This window comes from Carassius gibelio, chromosome A10, assembly GCF_023724105.1.
Source record: "Carassius gibelio isolate Cgi1373 ecotype wild population from Czech Republic chromosome A10, carGib1.2-hapl.c, whole genome shotgun sequence".
NCBI classification, from domain to species: Eukaryota; Metazoa; Chordata; class Actinopteri; order Cypriniformes; family Cyprinidae; genus Carassius; species Carassius gibelio.
The window spans coordinates 4,986,409-5,001,161 of NC_068380.1; the positions used below are offsets into that span (position 1 = coordinate 4,986,409).

The 14,753-nt window shown below is 37.0% G+C and overlaps 1 long non-coding RNA gene across 6 annotated transcripts; it reads left to right on the forward strand.

Annotated features, from left to right (window-relative positions):
• The first annotated feature begins 9,939 nt into the window (after positions 1-9,939).
• On the forward strand, positions 9,940-12,818 carry LOC128020904 (uncharacterized). 6 transcript variants are annotated; one of them, XR_008185428.1, is made up of 5 exons: positions 9,940-10,241; positions 11,583-11,643; positions 11,866-12,053; positions 12,145-12,237; positions 12,789-12,818. It is a non-coding gene; the product is annotated as an uncharacterized LOC128020904 (long non-coding RNA). The 6 variants fall into 6 exon arrangements; XR_008185427.1 differs by having other exon boundaries at positions 9,944-10,241; positions 11,896-12,053; XR_008185429.1 differs by lacking the exon at positions 9,940-10,241 and adding an exon at positions 10,947-11,007 and having other exon boundaries at positions 11,896-12,053.
• Positions 12,819-14,753: the final 1,935 nt, after the last annotated feature.

A 14,753-nucleotide genomic window follows, 5' to 3' on the forward strand; every position in this document is an offset into this window, starting at 1 on the left:
CAAACAAAAAATTACATTAATCAAATATACGATAAAATCACCTATTAAGAACAGGTTATTATTTGTAAACACACACACACACACACACACACACACACACAAACTTCTATCTAAACTATCTCTCAAGGCTGATGTCAGCACCAGCATCTAAACCAGAATCCATGTCAAACCAGCGATCGCAGACCATCACAGACCGGTTTGAGTCTGATTTCCCAACAGGACAGAGCCAAACATGATGTAACCCAGATGAAAATCCACAGATGACATCTAACCAGCAGCAACACACACACACACACACACACACACACACACACAGCTACACACCTTGAGCGAGAGGTGGTGCAGAATTTCAACATGTCTGTCTGTCTGTCTGTGTCTCCAGGGACCTCTCTCTCTCTCTCTCTCTCTCTCTCTCTCTCTCTCTCTGCTGTTCATCACTGATCCACACATGCTCTCAGCAGTCATACACCCACCCTCTCCCCGTCTCTCCTCTCCACCCTCGTCCTCTCTGCCACGAGGCGCAGACGTCTCAATAAACACAACTGCAGATAAATGCCTCTCTCTCACATGGAGAGTCACAGGGCTGCTGGGTAACATGTGGTCAGACGGAGGAATGCTGGTCAGCACCAAGGTTGAGGAGAACGTCACATAACACTCACACACATGCATTAAAGCATGAAAACCGTAGGATTTCCCAAATCAATTCAGAATAAAGACAGTACAAATAACACCATGATTGCATATATATATAAATATATACATGTAATTATATTAACATTTATGTAACATATAAGTGACCCTGGAGCACAAAACCAGTCTTAAGTGTCAATTTTTCGAAATTTAGATTTATACCACATCTGAAAGCTGAAGAAAAATAAGCTTTCCATTGATGTATGGTTTGTTAGAATCGGACGATTTTTGTCCGAGACACAACTATTTTAATATCTGGAATCTGAGGGTGCAAAAAAATCTAAATACCGAGAAAATCACCTTTAAAGTTTCCCAAATAAATGTATAGCAATGCATATTACTAATCAAAAATTAAGCTTTTACAAAATATCTTCATGTACCATGATCTTTTCTTAATATCCTACGGATTTTTAGCATAAAAAAAAAAAATTACATATATATATATATATATATATATATATATATATATATATATATATATATATATATATATATATATATATATATATATATGTGTGTGTGTGTGTGTGTGTGTGTGTGTGTGTGTTACATAAATGCTAATATAATTACATATATATTCTATATGATAATTCAAATATATTCTAAATCTAATATGCATATATATATATATATATATATATATATATATATATATATATAACAATAACATAATAGTATATCATAGCAGTATTTTCAGTTTTTTTTTTTTTGGTTTGCTTGATAGCTTTATTTTTATATTTAGTAGCCTAGCATGACCTCATCCAGTGTTTCCTAAAGCAGGATTATGTGTCTTTATGTTGTTATATGTTCTCTCTGCTGAAGATTGAAAATCTTCATCTAATCTCCTTTTTGAAAGCCTTTAACCCTGTGTTTGTCCTAAAGCTCACGTAAGGAACGGCCCAAGGTTCACAACGGCATATTGACTGTTCCTCGTTTAGCTTGAGACGAGATCCTTAAGACTTCTGTGTCCTTTTCTGCTTCTCATCTCCAAATCTGTTCATTTGAAACCAGCCGAGAGCGATATGATTGGCTCCATTGATTGATGATAAATCTTTGGATGTGGATACCATTTGGGGCGTCCGTGCTTGTGATTTCGGCACAGTTTACTGGCTAATTTATTATTGCTAGAAGGATGCTAATCACTTTACCGACCTCTTTTTCAATCCATCATGCGTCCGGTCGCTGGGTTTGCCGGCGTGGGCTTCTGCCTCCGCTGCAGCATCTTATTTCAAAAACCAAAGTGACTACCTTAAAACTGTTCAAAAGAAAACCTTTCAACCAATTCAGTGAAGAGGTTCAATCTGAAATGTATTGGTCTTGACGCTCTTAAACCTATCGGTCACTAATTAAAAAAATAAAAAGATAATTGCAAGTCTATATCTTACCACTCTTTACTTTTTTCTCAGATCGGCATGAAACAGTATAAACACAATTTAGTTGAACTGCGAGATATCTTGCGATTCTGACTTTATAAAAAACAACAAATCAGAACTGTGCAATATAAAGTTGTATGATTTTTATTTATTTATAACTAACATTTATAATAACAGTTGGCAATTGGCGCTATTGTATATCAAAAAGTTCACACAGTTCACATTTAAGCTCAGGGAGAGCAATGCAAATAGCACAGGCTCCTTCTTAGCCGAAGGCAATTATTATAATTAATAATTCATTTTCACAGAAATTTAAGAGGAAAATTACGAGATGCTTATTCATAAATGCAAGGAAAAAGTCAGAACTGTGAGAAGTTGCAATGACCCTTTTATTTATTTATTTTTCCAGTTGCAGCAACAGGCTCCCATACAAATCCTTCATAAAATGTGTAATCAACAACAAAATATATAAAATATTAACAGCGAGCTGTAGTAAACACTTCTCCACACTCTATCAGGAGAGTACTGTACATGTGACACGGCATGGTACATTATGTCACGTGTAGAGCGATTCATGCATACATGCATGACTGTCAGCAGATCGCATAAAAATAGCCAGCATCTCTCTCTCTGCCACTCAGAGGTGAATTTGGGCGAGGAAGTCACACTTGACTTGTTTCTGTCACATCGGTGGATCACTGAAGGGCTGTGTCTGCGCTCTAGCTCTGCCAGACCTGCAGGGACCGCAGATGTGCCGGAGAACAGGTGGACACAGCATCCAAACCGCTGCCAGACACCATGAACCTTAAACTCACTCTGTTCTCAGGCAAGAGCGAGAGATGATTGAGGAGCCGTCAAGGAAGCACACGTCTTCATGAATCTCCTCGACTTGACGCGCTCTGAAGGGCTTTTGTAAGGCGTGTTAAACCATGGAAGGATGGATGGATGGAGGGATGGGAGGGATGGATGGAGGGATGGATGGATGGAGGGAGGGAGGGAGGGAGGGATGGATTGATGGATGGATGGAGGGAGGCAGGGATGGAGGGATGGGAGGGATGGGACGGATGAAGGGATGGATGGAGGGAGCGAGCGAGGGAGGGAGGGAGGGAGGGAGGGAGGGAGGGAGGGATGGATGGAGGGAGGGAGGGAGGGATGGATTGATGGATGGAGGGAGGGAGGCAGGGATGGAGGGATGGAGGGAGGGATGGATTGATGGATGGAGGGAGGGAGGCAGGGATGGAGGGATGGATGGATGGATGGATGATGGATGGATGGATGGATGGAGGGATGGATTGATGGATGGAGGGAGGGAGGCAGGGATGGAGGGATGGATGGATGGATGGATGGATGGAGGGATGGATGGATGGAGGGAGTGATGGATGGAGGGAGGGAGGGAGGGATGGATGGAGGGAGGGAGGGAGAGATGGAATGGGATGGAGATACCAAAACACCAAATAGCAGCAAATCTATATATAAACTATGTACAAACATGCAGGAATATGCTAATTAATGTAAAATTATTATGTATAGAAATGTATGCATGTATAAAACATATAAAAATATATAAATGTACACAAATATATATGGGTGGGCATATGCTAATTGATTGTTATGTCACTTGATTATTTCTGAACGTGCGTTTTAGATTCAACAGATCATCTGGGAGGAGGAGCAGAAACGTCTGCTTTGAACAGCTTGAATAGAGACGCAGTGAAGCTGAGCTTGTTTTGCACTCGTGCTCTTCAAAGAGACTGTACGGTTGCAGCGCGTACTTCATTTGATTAATGGGGTAAAACCAGTAATATCAGTAATGGAGAACAGAGCGGTTGATGGCTCATTTTCTGCCGTGTCATTGTGAAAGCCTGCGGCAGCACTGAGAAAATTGCAGAAAATCACAAGCCCCTTTTTGGGCTTTCACAGAGATTTGCTTACGTGATGATTGGCCGAACGTGGAGCTCATGAAAGAGAGATTTCTACGAATCGCCTGAGAGTCTGAAAACAACACGCTCACATTAAAGACACTCATAAATGACAACACTGGAGTGAAGGAAGTTGTGGAAATGATCGAACGGGTCAGTATATACACTCACTCAAAACCCGTTGCACACAGGAATACATATAATACATATTTTTGGTGGAAATTTGGGAAATTGAAACAAAATCAACAAGTGTTTTCCACAGTTCCACACTCTCCCTGCACACTGACGGCAAACAAGCACATTGCAAATCACACTAATTGGTTGTAAACACAATTTGTCAAAGCACAAGCCACAGGCTAACAGACAGAGAGCAAACAGAAAAAGAGCGATCATGACAGGAAGTGGTAATGATTTTAAAAGGGAAGCAGCATGTACTGATAATCGAAACAAGGGGCAACAACTCAAAAACAAGTTTCTATTAAGACTGTATGTCCAAGACAAAAAAACAACAACAGAGCAATACAAAAATCAGATTTGGATGTGTTTTTTGCAGTATGCATACCGTACCCAGTATGCAAACTGAATGTGGTGCTCCTACAACCAACCGCAGCCACAATGAAGCACAATTAATTTAACTCAATTTTTGCCAAACATTATTTTTTACACAAAACTGAATTAAAAATGTATAACAGCCACATTTAATCCAATAAAGCAATGATTTTTTGTTTTAGTTAACAATAATGACCCTATAATAAAGTGAGGATATGGAGCTCTTACTTGAAAAAACAAACAAAAAAACATCACATTTATATTTATAAGCCCAAACGGAGCAAAAATAAAATATCTTTATACAGTGTACTAGGTTATAATGAATACATTAAACTAAATGCAGTATATAATGTGTGCTATTATTCCATTTTGAACACAACCATTATCTCATTTATTGAGTAAAAAGGCATGAGATTATGTCCATCCAGTCATTATGATCATTAAATGTCCATACGGTCCCAAACCACTGTATAAAAGGTGGCAGTAATTGATGTGACCCAGTGGCTAAATTTAGCTTCACATTCTGTGAAAGGTTCTTTTGGAAATAAACAATGTTCAGTGTTCCTGTGGGCATTCAAAAGCTTGGGGTGAAAACGAACAATAAAGCATTTGCCCCCGGCTCCATGCTATTCACATGTGCTCTCTGCGGCCCGCGACTGACCTTTCTGAAAGGTTAGCATGCCCTCGCGCCCTCCAACGAATCAACGCACAGCTTTCCAGAAGAGCATTTCCTTCAACGGCACACGCTGAAGATTGAAAGATTGAGATGGAATAGAGTTTTTGGTGATGTAATTTAAATGATCATATATGAAGTTCAATTAAAAACCAAGAAAAAACTGATTATTAGCTGGCAACAGATGTTTTATTATTAGCATTGGCCAATAGGTTTTTCTGTTTGGCTGATAAGCGAAATGTTCAAATTCATTTTCAATGCCAAAGTCAAGGTTGGATGTATGGGATATAAATACTGCAAATTTGATATAGATGCCAAAACAACATTTCTAGAAATATCTGAACTCATTTAAAATCACAAGTGAGTTATTCATAGCAAATGTAATTCAACAAGAAATGGGTCTTTACATGCAATTTGACTTTTGTAAAATGGTGTGACAGAGTGAAACAAGATATTCAACAAGAAAAGAAATGTTTCCATTGGAACTGACTGAATTTTGAAAAGTGGGGATTTAATCCTAGAATGGAAACCAGATTTGAAGATGTGACCAAAGAATGGCTAAAAAAGTTATTCGGCTGTTGGTTTGCACGACTGAATGTGGACTTTCTAATCAAAACACATGGGAAATTTACTCAGAAATTTGGTAGAGATGCCAAAATGACATTTTTAGAAATATTCCAAATCATTTTCAATGTCAAAAGTGAGTTATTCAATGCTTTGCTGCATAGTTTGCTAATTAATGAATAAAAAACTATTTGGCTGTGCGTGTTGTTTTCTAGATCAAAGATACATGGGAAATGCTGATTATACTTAAAGATCTGAAGATGCCAAACATGTCATTTTTAGAAATATTCAAAATCATCTTCAATGTCAAAAGAGTGTTATTCCATGCAAATGGATGTCAATATGAAATGGATCGTACTCTTCACAACCAATTTTACTTCTCTTTTCACACAAAAATGACAATTTTGACATTATTTACTCATCTTCAAGTTGTTCTAAAACTGTATGAGATTTTTCTTCTATATTTCAGGGACTATTGGTAACAGCAGACGATAGCCATTGACTTCCATAGTTTATGGAAAAAATGCTATGTAAGTCAATGGCTGACATCAACCGTTTGGTCACCAGCTTTCTTCCAAATAACTTCTTTCATGCTTAGCAGAAGAAAGAAACTCATACAGGTTTGGAACAACATGAGGGTGAATAAATGATCAAAACATTTTCATTTTGGGGTGAACTATCACTTTAAACAAGGCAGGTTATGTGACTACAAATCTAAAAAGTTTTCAAACACTATTTAAAAGGACATTTCTAGGAGTCTATAAATGCATGAATAAAATGAGCCACTGCTGCCAATCTTAAAACTAATGATGCATTTCAGTTTAGATGAATCATCTCTGACTGAATGAATCTCTTGCTACCATCATCCGATCTGGAAGCCCAACTCATAATTAGTAAATGACTAATTCTGAATAAATATGCCACACATATCGTGTGAAATAGAGGTGGTATTCGTTCATTGTGAATCGTTCATAACGGCGTACTGTTTGAAAGAGATACCGGCCCACTGCAAAAGTCAAACTGTTGATAAAATCTTAATTTAAAATTCTCTGAAGAACAACCAGCAGAGAATAAACGTCATGGCGTTCACATCTTAAAAACATCACACGCTTGAGTGCAGTTTAGGAAAAAATGTCTAAAAAGCGCCAAATCCTGGACAGGCTTATCGTATTACGAAAAAGGGCCAATATAAGCCGCCCATGGAGAATCTAGAGAAGCCGCTTCAACTGTGCAAATGGAAAGAAAGAGCAAATCCCCTCATTTGTTACTTAATCAGAAAGTAATTCCTTCAAGAAGTTTGATTCCAGAATAAGTGATTGTACATTTCATAAGCGGGTTAACCAAGGCGAATCTGGGAGTATCCGAGGGGTCCGAGCACAGATTGGTATGTATAAGAAACTGGCACTAACTAGGACATGTACAATGCAATGAGCCATTTTTACAAATTAAACAGCCAGTCAATGTTTAATATATGCAAATAATAATAATGGTCCATAGGAACCACCCTTAATTATGCGATTCACTTCTAACATGTTTTGAGGCTGTAAGATGCACCAGTTTAATTTTCTTTCACACCAAAGCATTAACTGGCACTAGAACTCTTTCAGTGCAACTTCTGTCAAGAATTGTTACTAAACATTCATTGTTTCCAAGTAGCATCTCATACATTGAGGTTAATGTTAAAACAGTGAAGATAAGATTGTATCACTTTGGATTGACAAGCTAAAAACCTTCTTAGATTGCGTTAAACCAGACTAAGAAAACCAGTTAAGACTATAAAAGCCGCTTAGTCTGGTCTTTGCGGGTTCTGTACAATACAATTTTGGTCCGTAAAATTTTACAGATGTTTTAGAAAGAAGACTCTTCTGCTCACCAAGGCTGCATTTATTTGTAAAAAAAATACAGAAAAAAAACAGTAATGATGTGAAATATTATTACAGTTTAAAATAGCTGTTTTTATGCAAATATATTTTAAAATGTAATTTATTTCTGTGATCAAAGCTGAATTTTCAGCATCATTACTCCAGTCTTCAGTGTCACATGATCTTCAGAAATCAGAATAATCATTTTTATTATAATCAACATTGACATGCTATTTAACATTTTTGTGGAAGCTGTCATGAATTACTTTTTTTTTCAGGATTCTTTAATGAATATAATGTTCAGAAGAACAGTATTTATATATTAATAGAAATCTTTTATAAGAGTATACATCTTTGCAGCCATTTTTGATCTGCAGATTAAAAGCATTAATTTTTTTTTTAAACTTAAACTATTGCAACGTAGTATATTTCATCACAATTTCTTCCAGCATTGTGATATAACACATTCAAACCAGTCATATAGACATCACACTGAAGAAAGACATTTGGGTTTTTAATGCATGATTTTTCTTATGTAAATGAGAAAAGATTCATTGTTTTGTTATTGCAGACATACTTTGATTCAATTTTGCCAGAGCAAATCATGTTAACACAGAGCACACTGCAGGATTTAGATTATTGCTGTTAGATGCATACATCAGTAACACTGTTAAACTCCACCGCACCATTAAGTGCAACTGCTTTTAGTGTGGTGTTATTTTAAAAACACTAATGTTAAGTACCGCATGCAATCTAATGTGCTTCATAAAGTGATGATTGCACCTGCTTCTGCAATCACCAGCACATTACATCACCAACACAGTCTGATAGAGCCGCTGAGCACTTCCTCCCAAGTACACATTCGCTCATGTCTGGCGCAGGCGGCTCTGCGTTGGTGTTGCTAATAGTAACTGCTGCAGATGGCTGTTGTTGTGTCAGTAATGGCAGGGCTGTATTCTGGCTCTTTTGCCTTAAAAAGCACGACAGGAAGTTCGGAAAAAAAGCTATACAAGAGGCTCATTTGAAGGCAGATGAGCCGAAAGAGAGGCTCCCGTTGAGATGCTTCAGAAAACATCAAACCCGAGCGCCGGTTCTGAAAACCCATCAAGCAGTTCATTTCTTCCAGCTCACAATCGCCCACGTGCTGATTAGAGATGCGCAAATGAACGACGACACGCAGGACTGTCAGTAAATCTCAATTAAAAGCACAGGAGTGTGTGTTTCCTGGAGGAGGTGATGGAGCGGCTTGTTAGCCGCTGAACATCTGAAGTTTTGCATGAGCAGAAGAGTACGCCCCATTATTCTCTGGCGGTAATGGGCTTAAAGGGGTCATCGGATGCCCATTTTCCACAAGTGTATATGATTCTTTAGGGTCTTAATGGAAAGTCTGTAACACCTTTTTTACCCTGTCAAAATAGCTCTTTTCAGAGCATGCAGTTTTGTAGCATTTTCCTTTAAATGTTAATGAGCTCTGCTGACCCCGCCCCTTTCTTCAACTGTTTCTTGGCCAGATCTGATTTTTTTTTTTTTTTTTTTAAATGTGACCTGCCGAAACCAGATTTAGATATTCTTTCTAAAAACTGCAATTGTCTAAAATCTACACTTTTTTTTAATGCAAAATAAAAAAAAAATTAAACATTTAAATTCCTCTAATCTGTACAAAGTTAGAGTTGTTCTCTCACTTAAACAACTCTCAAAAATAAAGTGATTAATTCAAAAGATTAAAAACACTATAATAGTTTATAAATAATACTGAAACAGCATCTCTGAACTGCATCGCATTAGTATGTTGACTAGAAATCAAAGAGTGCGGATGAAGCATGAGATGTGTTGAATGTGGCTCACACATGAAAAAGGATGAGAATCGTCTCAAGACTGCATGACGAAACACAAACTTTTGGCAACTTAAAGACATTTTTAGTGCAAACAGCCATAAAAGTGACACATGCATGCATATTTAAAAATAAAAATGTCACAATTGTGAATCAGCGTTGATTTGCATTGCTCAAAGCAGACTGTAGTTGTGAGCTCAAGGTTCATTTATGTTTACAATGGGTTAATAAGCAGAACCAAACCACAGCAGCTTTGGGAATAACCATTACATCATCTCAAACAATCATCATACTGGATTCAGCTGGTAATGTTACTGCATTCAAGACTCATCTGCTAATCAATCAACACACACACACACACACACACACATCTCACTGTGAGCAGGCAATCCATCAGCCTTCACATTTAAAATCATTACTGCAACACACCGGCATGCAAACGTGTGTTTTGGTTATTTCAGTATTTTTTATACACTGAAAAAAGTGCAACAGCCCTGTCATTACTCTAAAGCACATTTTATACTTAATCTGACTTAAATTATTTAATTTTCTGTCTTGTTCTTGAGCTTAAGTAAATTATTTACTTTAATTTAAAGTAAATCTAAGTTTTGTTGGTTTAATTTAAACTATTTGCTACACATCAAATCAATAATTTTGCGTTCTGTGTAAACCACGTGACCACTGACGTAATCGTGGTTGGGTTTGAGAATTTTACGATCGACGGCCATCTTGTTTCCCCTCACATCCAGACTGCGGCTGACAGCAGTTCCACAATATCGGTGAGTAACTATACAAAATGCTTTAATTTACTGTAACTGCATCTGATAAATATGTAACGTTATATGATGCGTTTGAATAAGTTAACTGTTTTATGGGTGCGTTTTGTCACATGTACATACACCCACGCATCTTTAATTGGGCGGATTGCATGAAGTTACTGACACGTTAGAGTGAGCAAAGAATCATGGATCAATGAAAAATTAAGAGCTTGATTATTTTAAAACCGCTATTAGCCGCGAAACAGAACTGAAATCGTTAATCCCACAAGGGCTTTCTGTGCTTGTACACCGGAGGCACGCGCACGAGACCCACAGCGTCAGCACTGTCTCCTGCCGTTTGAATATTAAAATATATACACAAAATATGTCGAAAATGTCCGTCTTAATTAGCTTAAATATAACACAGTGACTTATGAATTAAGAGAGTGTAAACTTTTGGGAGTACATTAGATTTGAGTCAATACACTGAAAAAAAAGTGCACATGGCATGTCATTACTCTAAAGAAGTCGTTATAACGTTACTTGATCTAACTCAAAACATTACATTTTCTATCTAGCCATCAGTGTAATGTAAATATTTGGTCAATTTAAAATTAAAAGAATGTATTGTTAGTGTAAAATATACATTTATGTAAATTGAAATTTAAAATATTGGTTCCCATTGTCACGTGATAACGTAATCCAGGGTCATGCGTGAGGACGTTCAGCATTCTTGTTAAACCGCATGGATGAACTCGGCGTGGTAAAACATGAATAAAGAAAATTGGTAAGTAATTTTAAACGTACATCTGGGCCGTATTATTAAAATTATACGTGTATGATTTCATAAAATGTTATGTTTTACTGGTGTTTTACATACGGTTAGTATTAACGTACTAGTTTGACTGCTCTAAATCGTTTAGAAGGTTTACACGTTTCCCTCATTACAATGTTAAACCGAGTGGAAATAAAATAATACAAGAAAACTGCTTCAGGTGAGATGGATTGATATTGAAACGTAGTATAAAGACTGTTTCGGGTATGCTGGAGTGCGATACTGTACTGCTACATGTATAAAGTACATGCACGCTTCAGACACTTGTATAGACTTAACGTTTTTATGAAGGTATATATTATGATGATTTTTATTGATTTATGAAACTCATGTTCGCAAGTTATTCGCTCTGCTTACTTGTATGGTCTCTCATTCATGATTAACATTAGCTTTACATGAAGGCCCACACACATGTCTTTAGTGACATGCCTAAACACTTATTTTAACTCATTGTGTCGACCAGCATACTCGCAAATAAGTGATCTGTTTATGTGAGCCAGGTGGTTAATTCATTTTGTCTTTTGTAGGACGGGGTACTGCTGAACAACAATTAGGACAGGTTTTGAATAATCCAGCCACATGAAAAACGTAAGTAATTTGCACCATTTAATTTTTGCTTTGGAGGATAAGTCTTGTTATTTATCTTTCTTCTCTCCTATGCTCTACCTCACCATTCTCATTGGCAAGTAACTCAATGTGAAAATGTCTTGGATGCCCTAATTATATGTTTTGTTGTTTAATGCATTGTGTGCATATGTCTTTTACAACTAGTTCTCAAAGTAATCTTTTTTTTTTTTTTTTTTTTTTCAGAAGTCTATTTTCTGTTTCTCTTTCTTACAGATTAATGCAGAATTTTTTCGCAACACGACCTTACCTCTACAATCAAGATTTATGGCCTCTTTGGACAGACAGACAGCTCTCAGCTTCTCCAGGTTATTAGGAGCAAAGGTGGAGCCCTCCGTGAGAAAACTAAGGACACTATTAAAGTTATGGATCAGGTATTGGTTACATGCAAACAAATTTGCTTGTGGTGATCAATTTAGTAGTGTATTGGTCTAATAAAAACAATACATCTTGAACATTTTGTAGAGTTTGGACATAGACATCAGAAGAGAGTGCCTGCTGAAGTGCCTGATCACATACCTTGGTGAAGATGCAAGCTGTCTGATCAAAGAATACCAGGTAATATAGACAATGTAAACTACTGAAATATTCTACAACCATGTTTGCCTTAAAGTTATATTTCACTACCAAATCAACATTTCCCTATGTTTTACTCGCCCTCAAAGCATCCTAACTAAATTTCGATTTGGTAGTGACATATCACTTTATAGTTAAATTACTAAATTGTGTTATCATTTACACATCAGCCTGTGTGACTTTCTTCCACGAATATGTCTGTGATTATCTACAATGGTCAACACATTGTACGAGCGTTTGCTTGTACAAAGTGTTTAAAAGCATTTTCAAAGCTAAAGAAAGTGTAAAAGTACATCTTCACCCAAAAATTTTCATCACTTACTCTACTCTTGTAATAAGCCGTTTACATTTTATTTTTATGCTGGACACAAATGAAGGTATTTGAATGAAAGTTAGCAACAGACGTTTGGGCTCTACATTGACCTCCATAGTAGGAAAGCTACATTTTGGAATTTTCAGATGAAGGGATATTTTTTGTTATTATTTTTTTTTTTTTTCACATTCCCTCAATTTACTCTCTCCTATGTTTTTAGGCTGACCAGAGGGAGGAAGCAGAGAGAGAATTTGAAAAGACCACCATGGCGTTTTTTGTGATCCGTGAAACTGATGCTCTTAGTCGTGCACTGGACATTTCCATTGTCATTGACGGTGTAGAAGTACTCAATTAATTGCCCTCTGTTGCATGTGCCTGTGCATGTGTATTTGTATCAGGATGTTATTATGACAAAATAAACTGTCAAATGTTTGATGCTTGAAGTCATTCATCTTAGTTGATAAAATTACACATTCTGAAAGTAATTTTTGTTTTCATATTACATCAATGTTTTAAATTGTATTTGTTTGGATATTTGGTTAGATAGAAAGTAAAATAATTAAGTTAATACAAAGAAAAAACATTAAGACAAAGTATAATTTGAGATCTCATTAAACTTAAAAATATTAGTTGATTCAAAGATACTTTTTGCTTTGGCTAAGTAATAGATAGTTAATTCTTTTCAAAGTAAAAATTTTAAGTTGATAAAAAGTAAAGTAATTAGATGTAACAAGTTGACGCAATTTTTTTACTTTGATCCAATGAAACACTTTTTTTCAGTGTAGTTTTCATATCTATATAGTTTGGTTTTTCAAAAATGTTCTGTTTTTAATTAATAGGTAAACAACATAACATGTTATAATATGCATGTGTGTGCGTGTGTGTGTGTGTGTTTATTAGAGGTGGGCATAGATCAATTTTTTTAATCTAGATTAATCTCACTGTGATCTTGAAATTAATCTAGATTCATCTAAATTAAAATGGCTCATTCGAATTCTGCTGATGACATTCAGAATATGTGTGTTACCCAAATAAAATTGACAAACAGTAAGTCTTTGAGAAGGGGTTTATCAAGCTAGGTGGTGCATTAGAAAAGGGGCTAATCTCCTGTTTCCAAAATGAATCACAAAGTGCTTGAAAAAGCTGTAAACTAATTCCACATTGCACAAGGTGCAAACAACATTACTCCTGTTTCACACCAATGTTTAAGTTTGTACAGTAGGTGTCAAGGTACAGAAACCAAATAATAGCACCGGATAGTCTTCAAAGTAAAAATGAAATATACAATCAAACCTACATTTATTCAGACACCTTCAACATTTCTCACATTATTACAGTTTTGCTATATATAATCAAAAATTATATCTGGTTTCTGAATAATATTTGGTTTGACTGTTAAAACTACAAAGTAATTCAGTCAAGAGCTGTGAGTGATTTTCGTTTTCATTTTCTTGGATTAACATTACAGCAGCCAGTAGCTAAATTAGGCGCGGTCACTTTAAGAGACGATGAACGCATCCAATATAATATACATTAGATCCAGCCCTGGATCTTCTGTCTCTCTGCTGGTTCCGCCCAGCCCTGGATCTTCTGTGTCTCCGCTGGTTCCGCCCAGCCATGATTTTTCTGTGTCTCCGCTGGTTCCGCCCAGCCATGATTTTTCTGTTTCACCGCTGGTTCCACCCAGCCCTGAATCTTCTGTGTCTCCTGTATTCCCTCCCAGCCTCCCTCTCCCACCTCCTCCCAAACCTGCTGGTCCCTCTGCTCCACTTCCGCTGGTTCCGTCCAGCCCTGATCCTCCTGTCCTTCCTCCCATCCTTCTCCTCTCTCCTCCTCCTAGACCAGCCAGTTCCTCGTCATCCCTGCTGGTGGATGAACGCATCCAATATAATATACATTTTTTCCTCAACTGTTTACTTTCACTTAAGAAATAACTGACAGTTTTTTCGAGCATAATTTCCAAGGTGGATATTTTGACATATTTTGTATGTATTTGTCGGCACAAGAGCAAAAATAAGCAAATTCGATGTTCAAGTGTTTTGAGACGCCTTTCTGTGCGCGAACCCTGAACACCAGAACACCGCGATGCTGAATTGGGCTCTTTCACATCTTTTTGTTTGTTCAAACTGCGATTTGTATTTGTTCGTTCATGTGCAGGAGGGACTTCGAGGAGAACTTCGCAGAA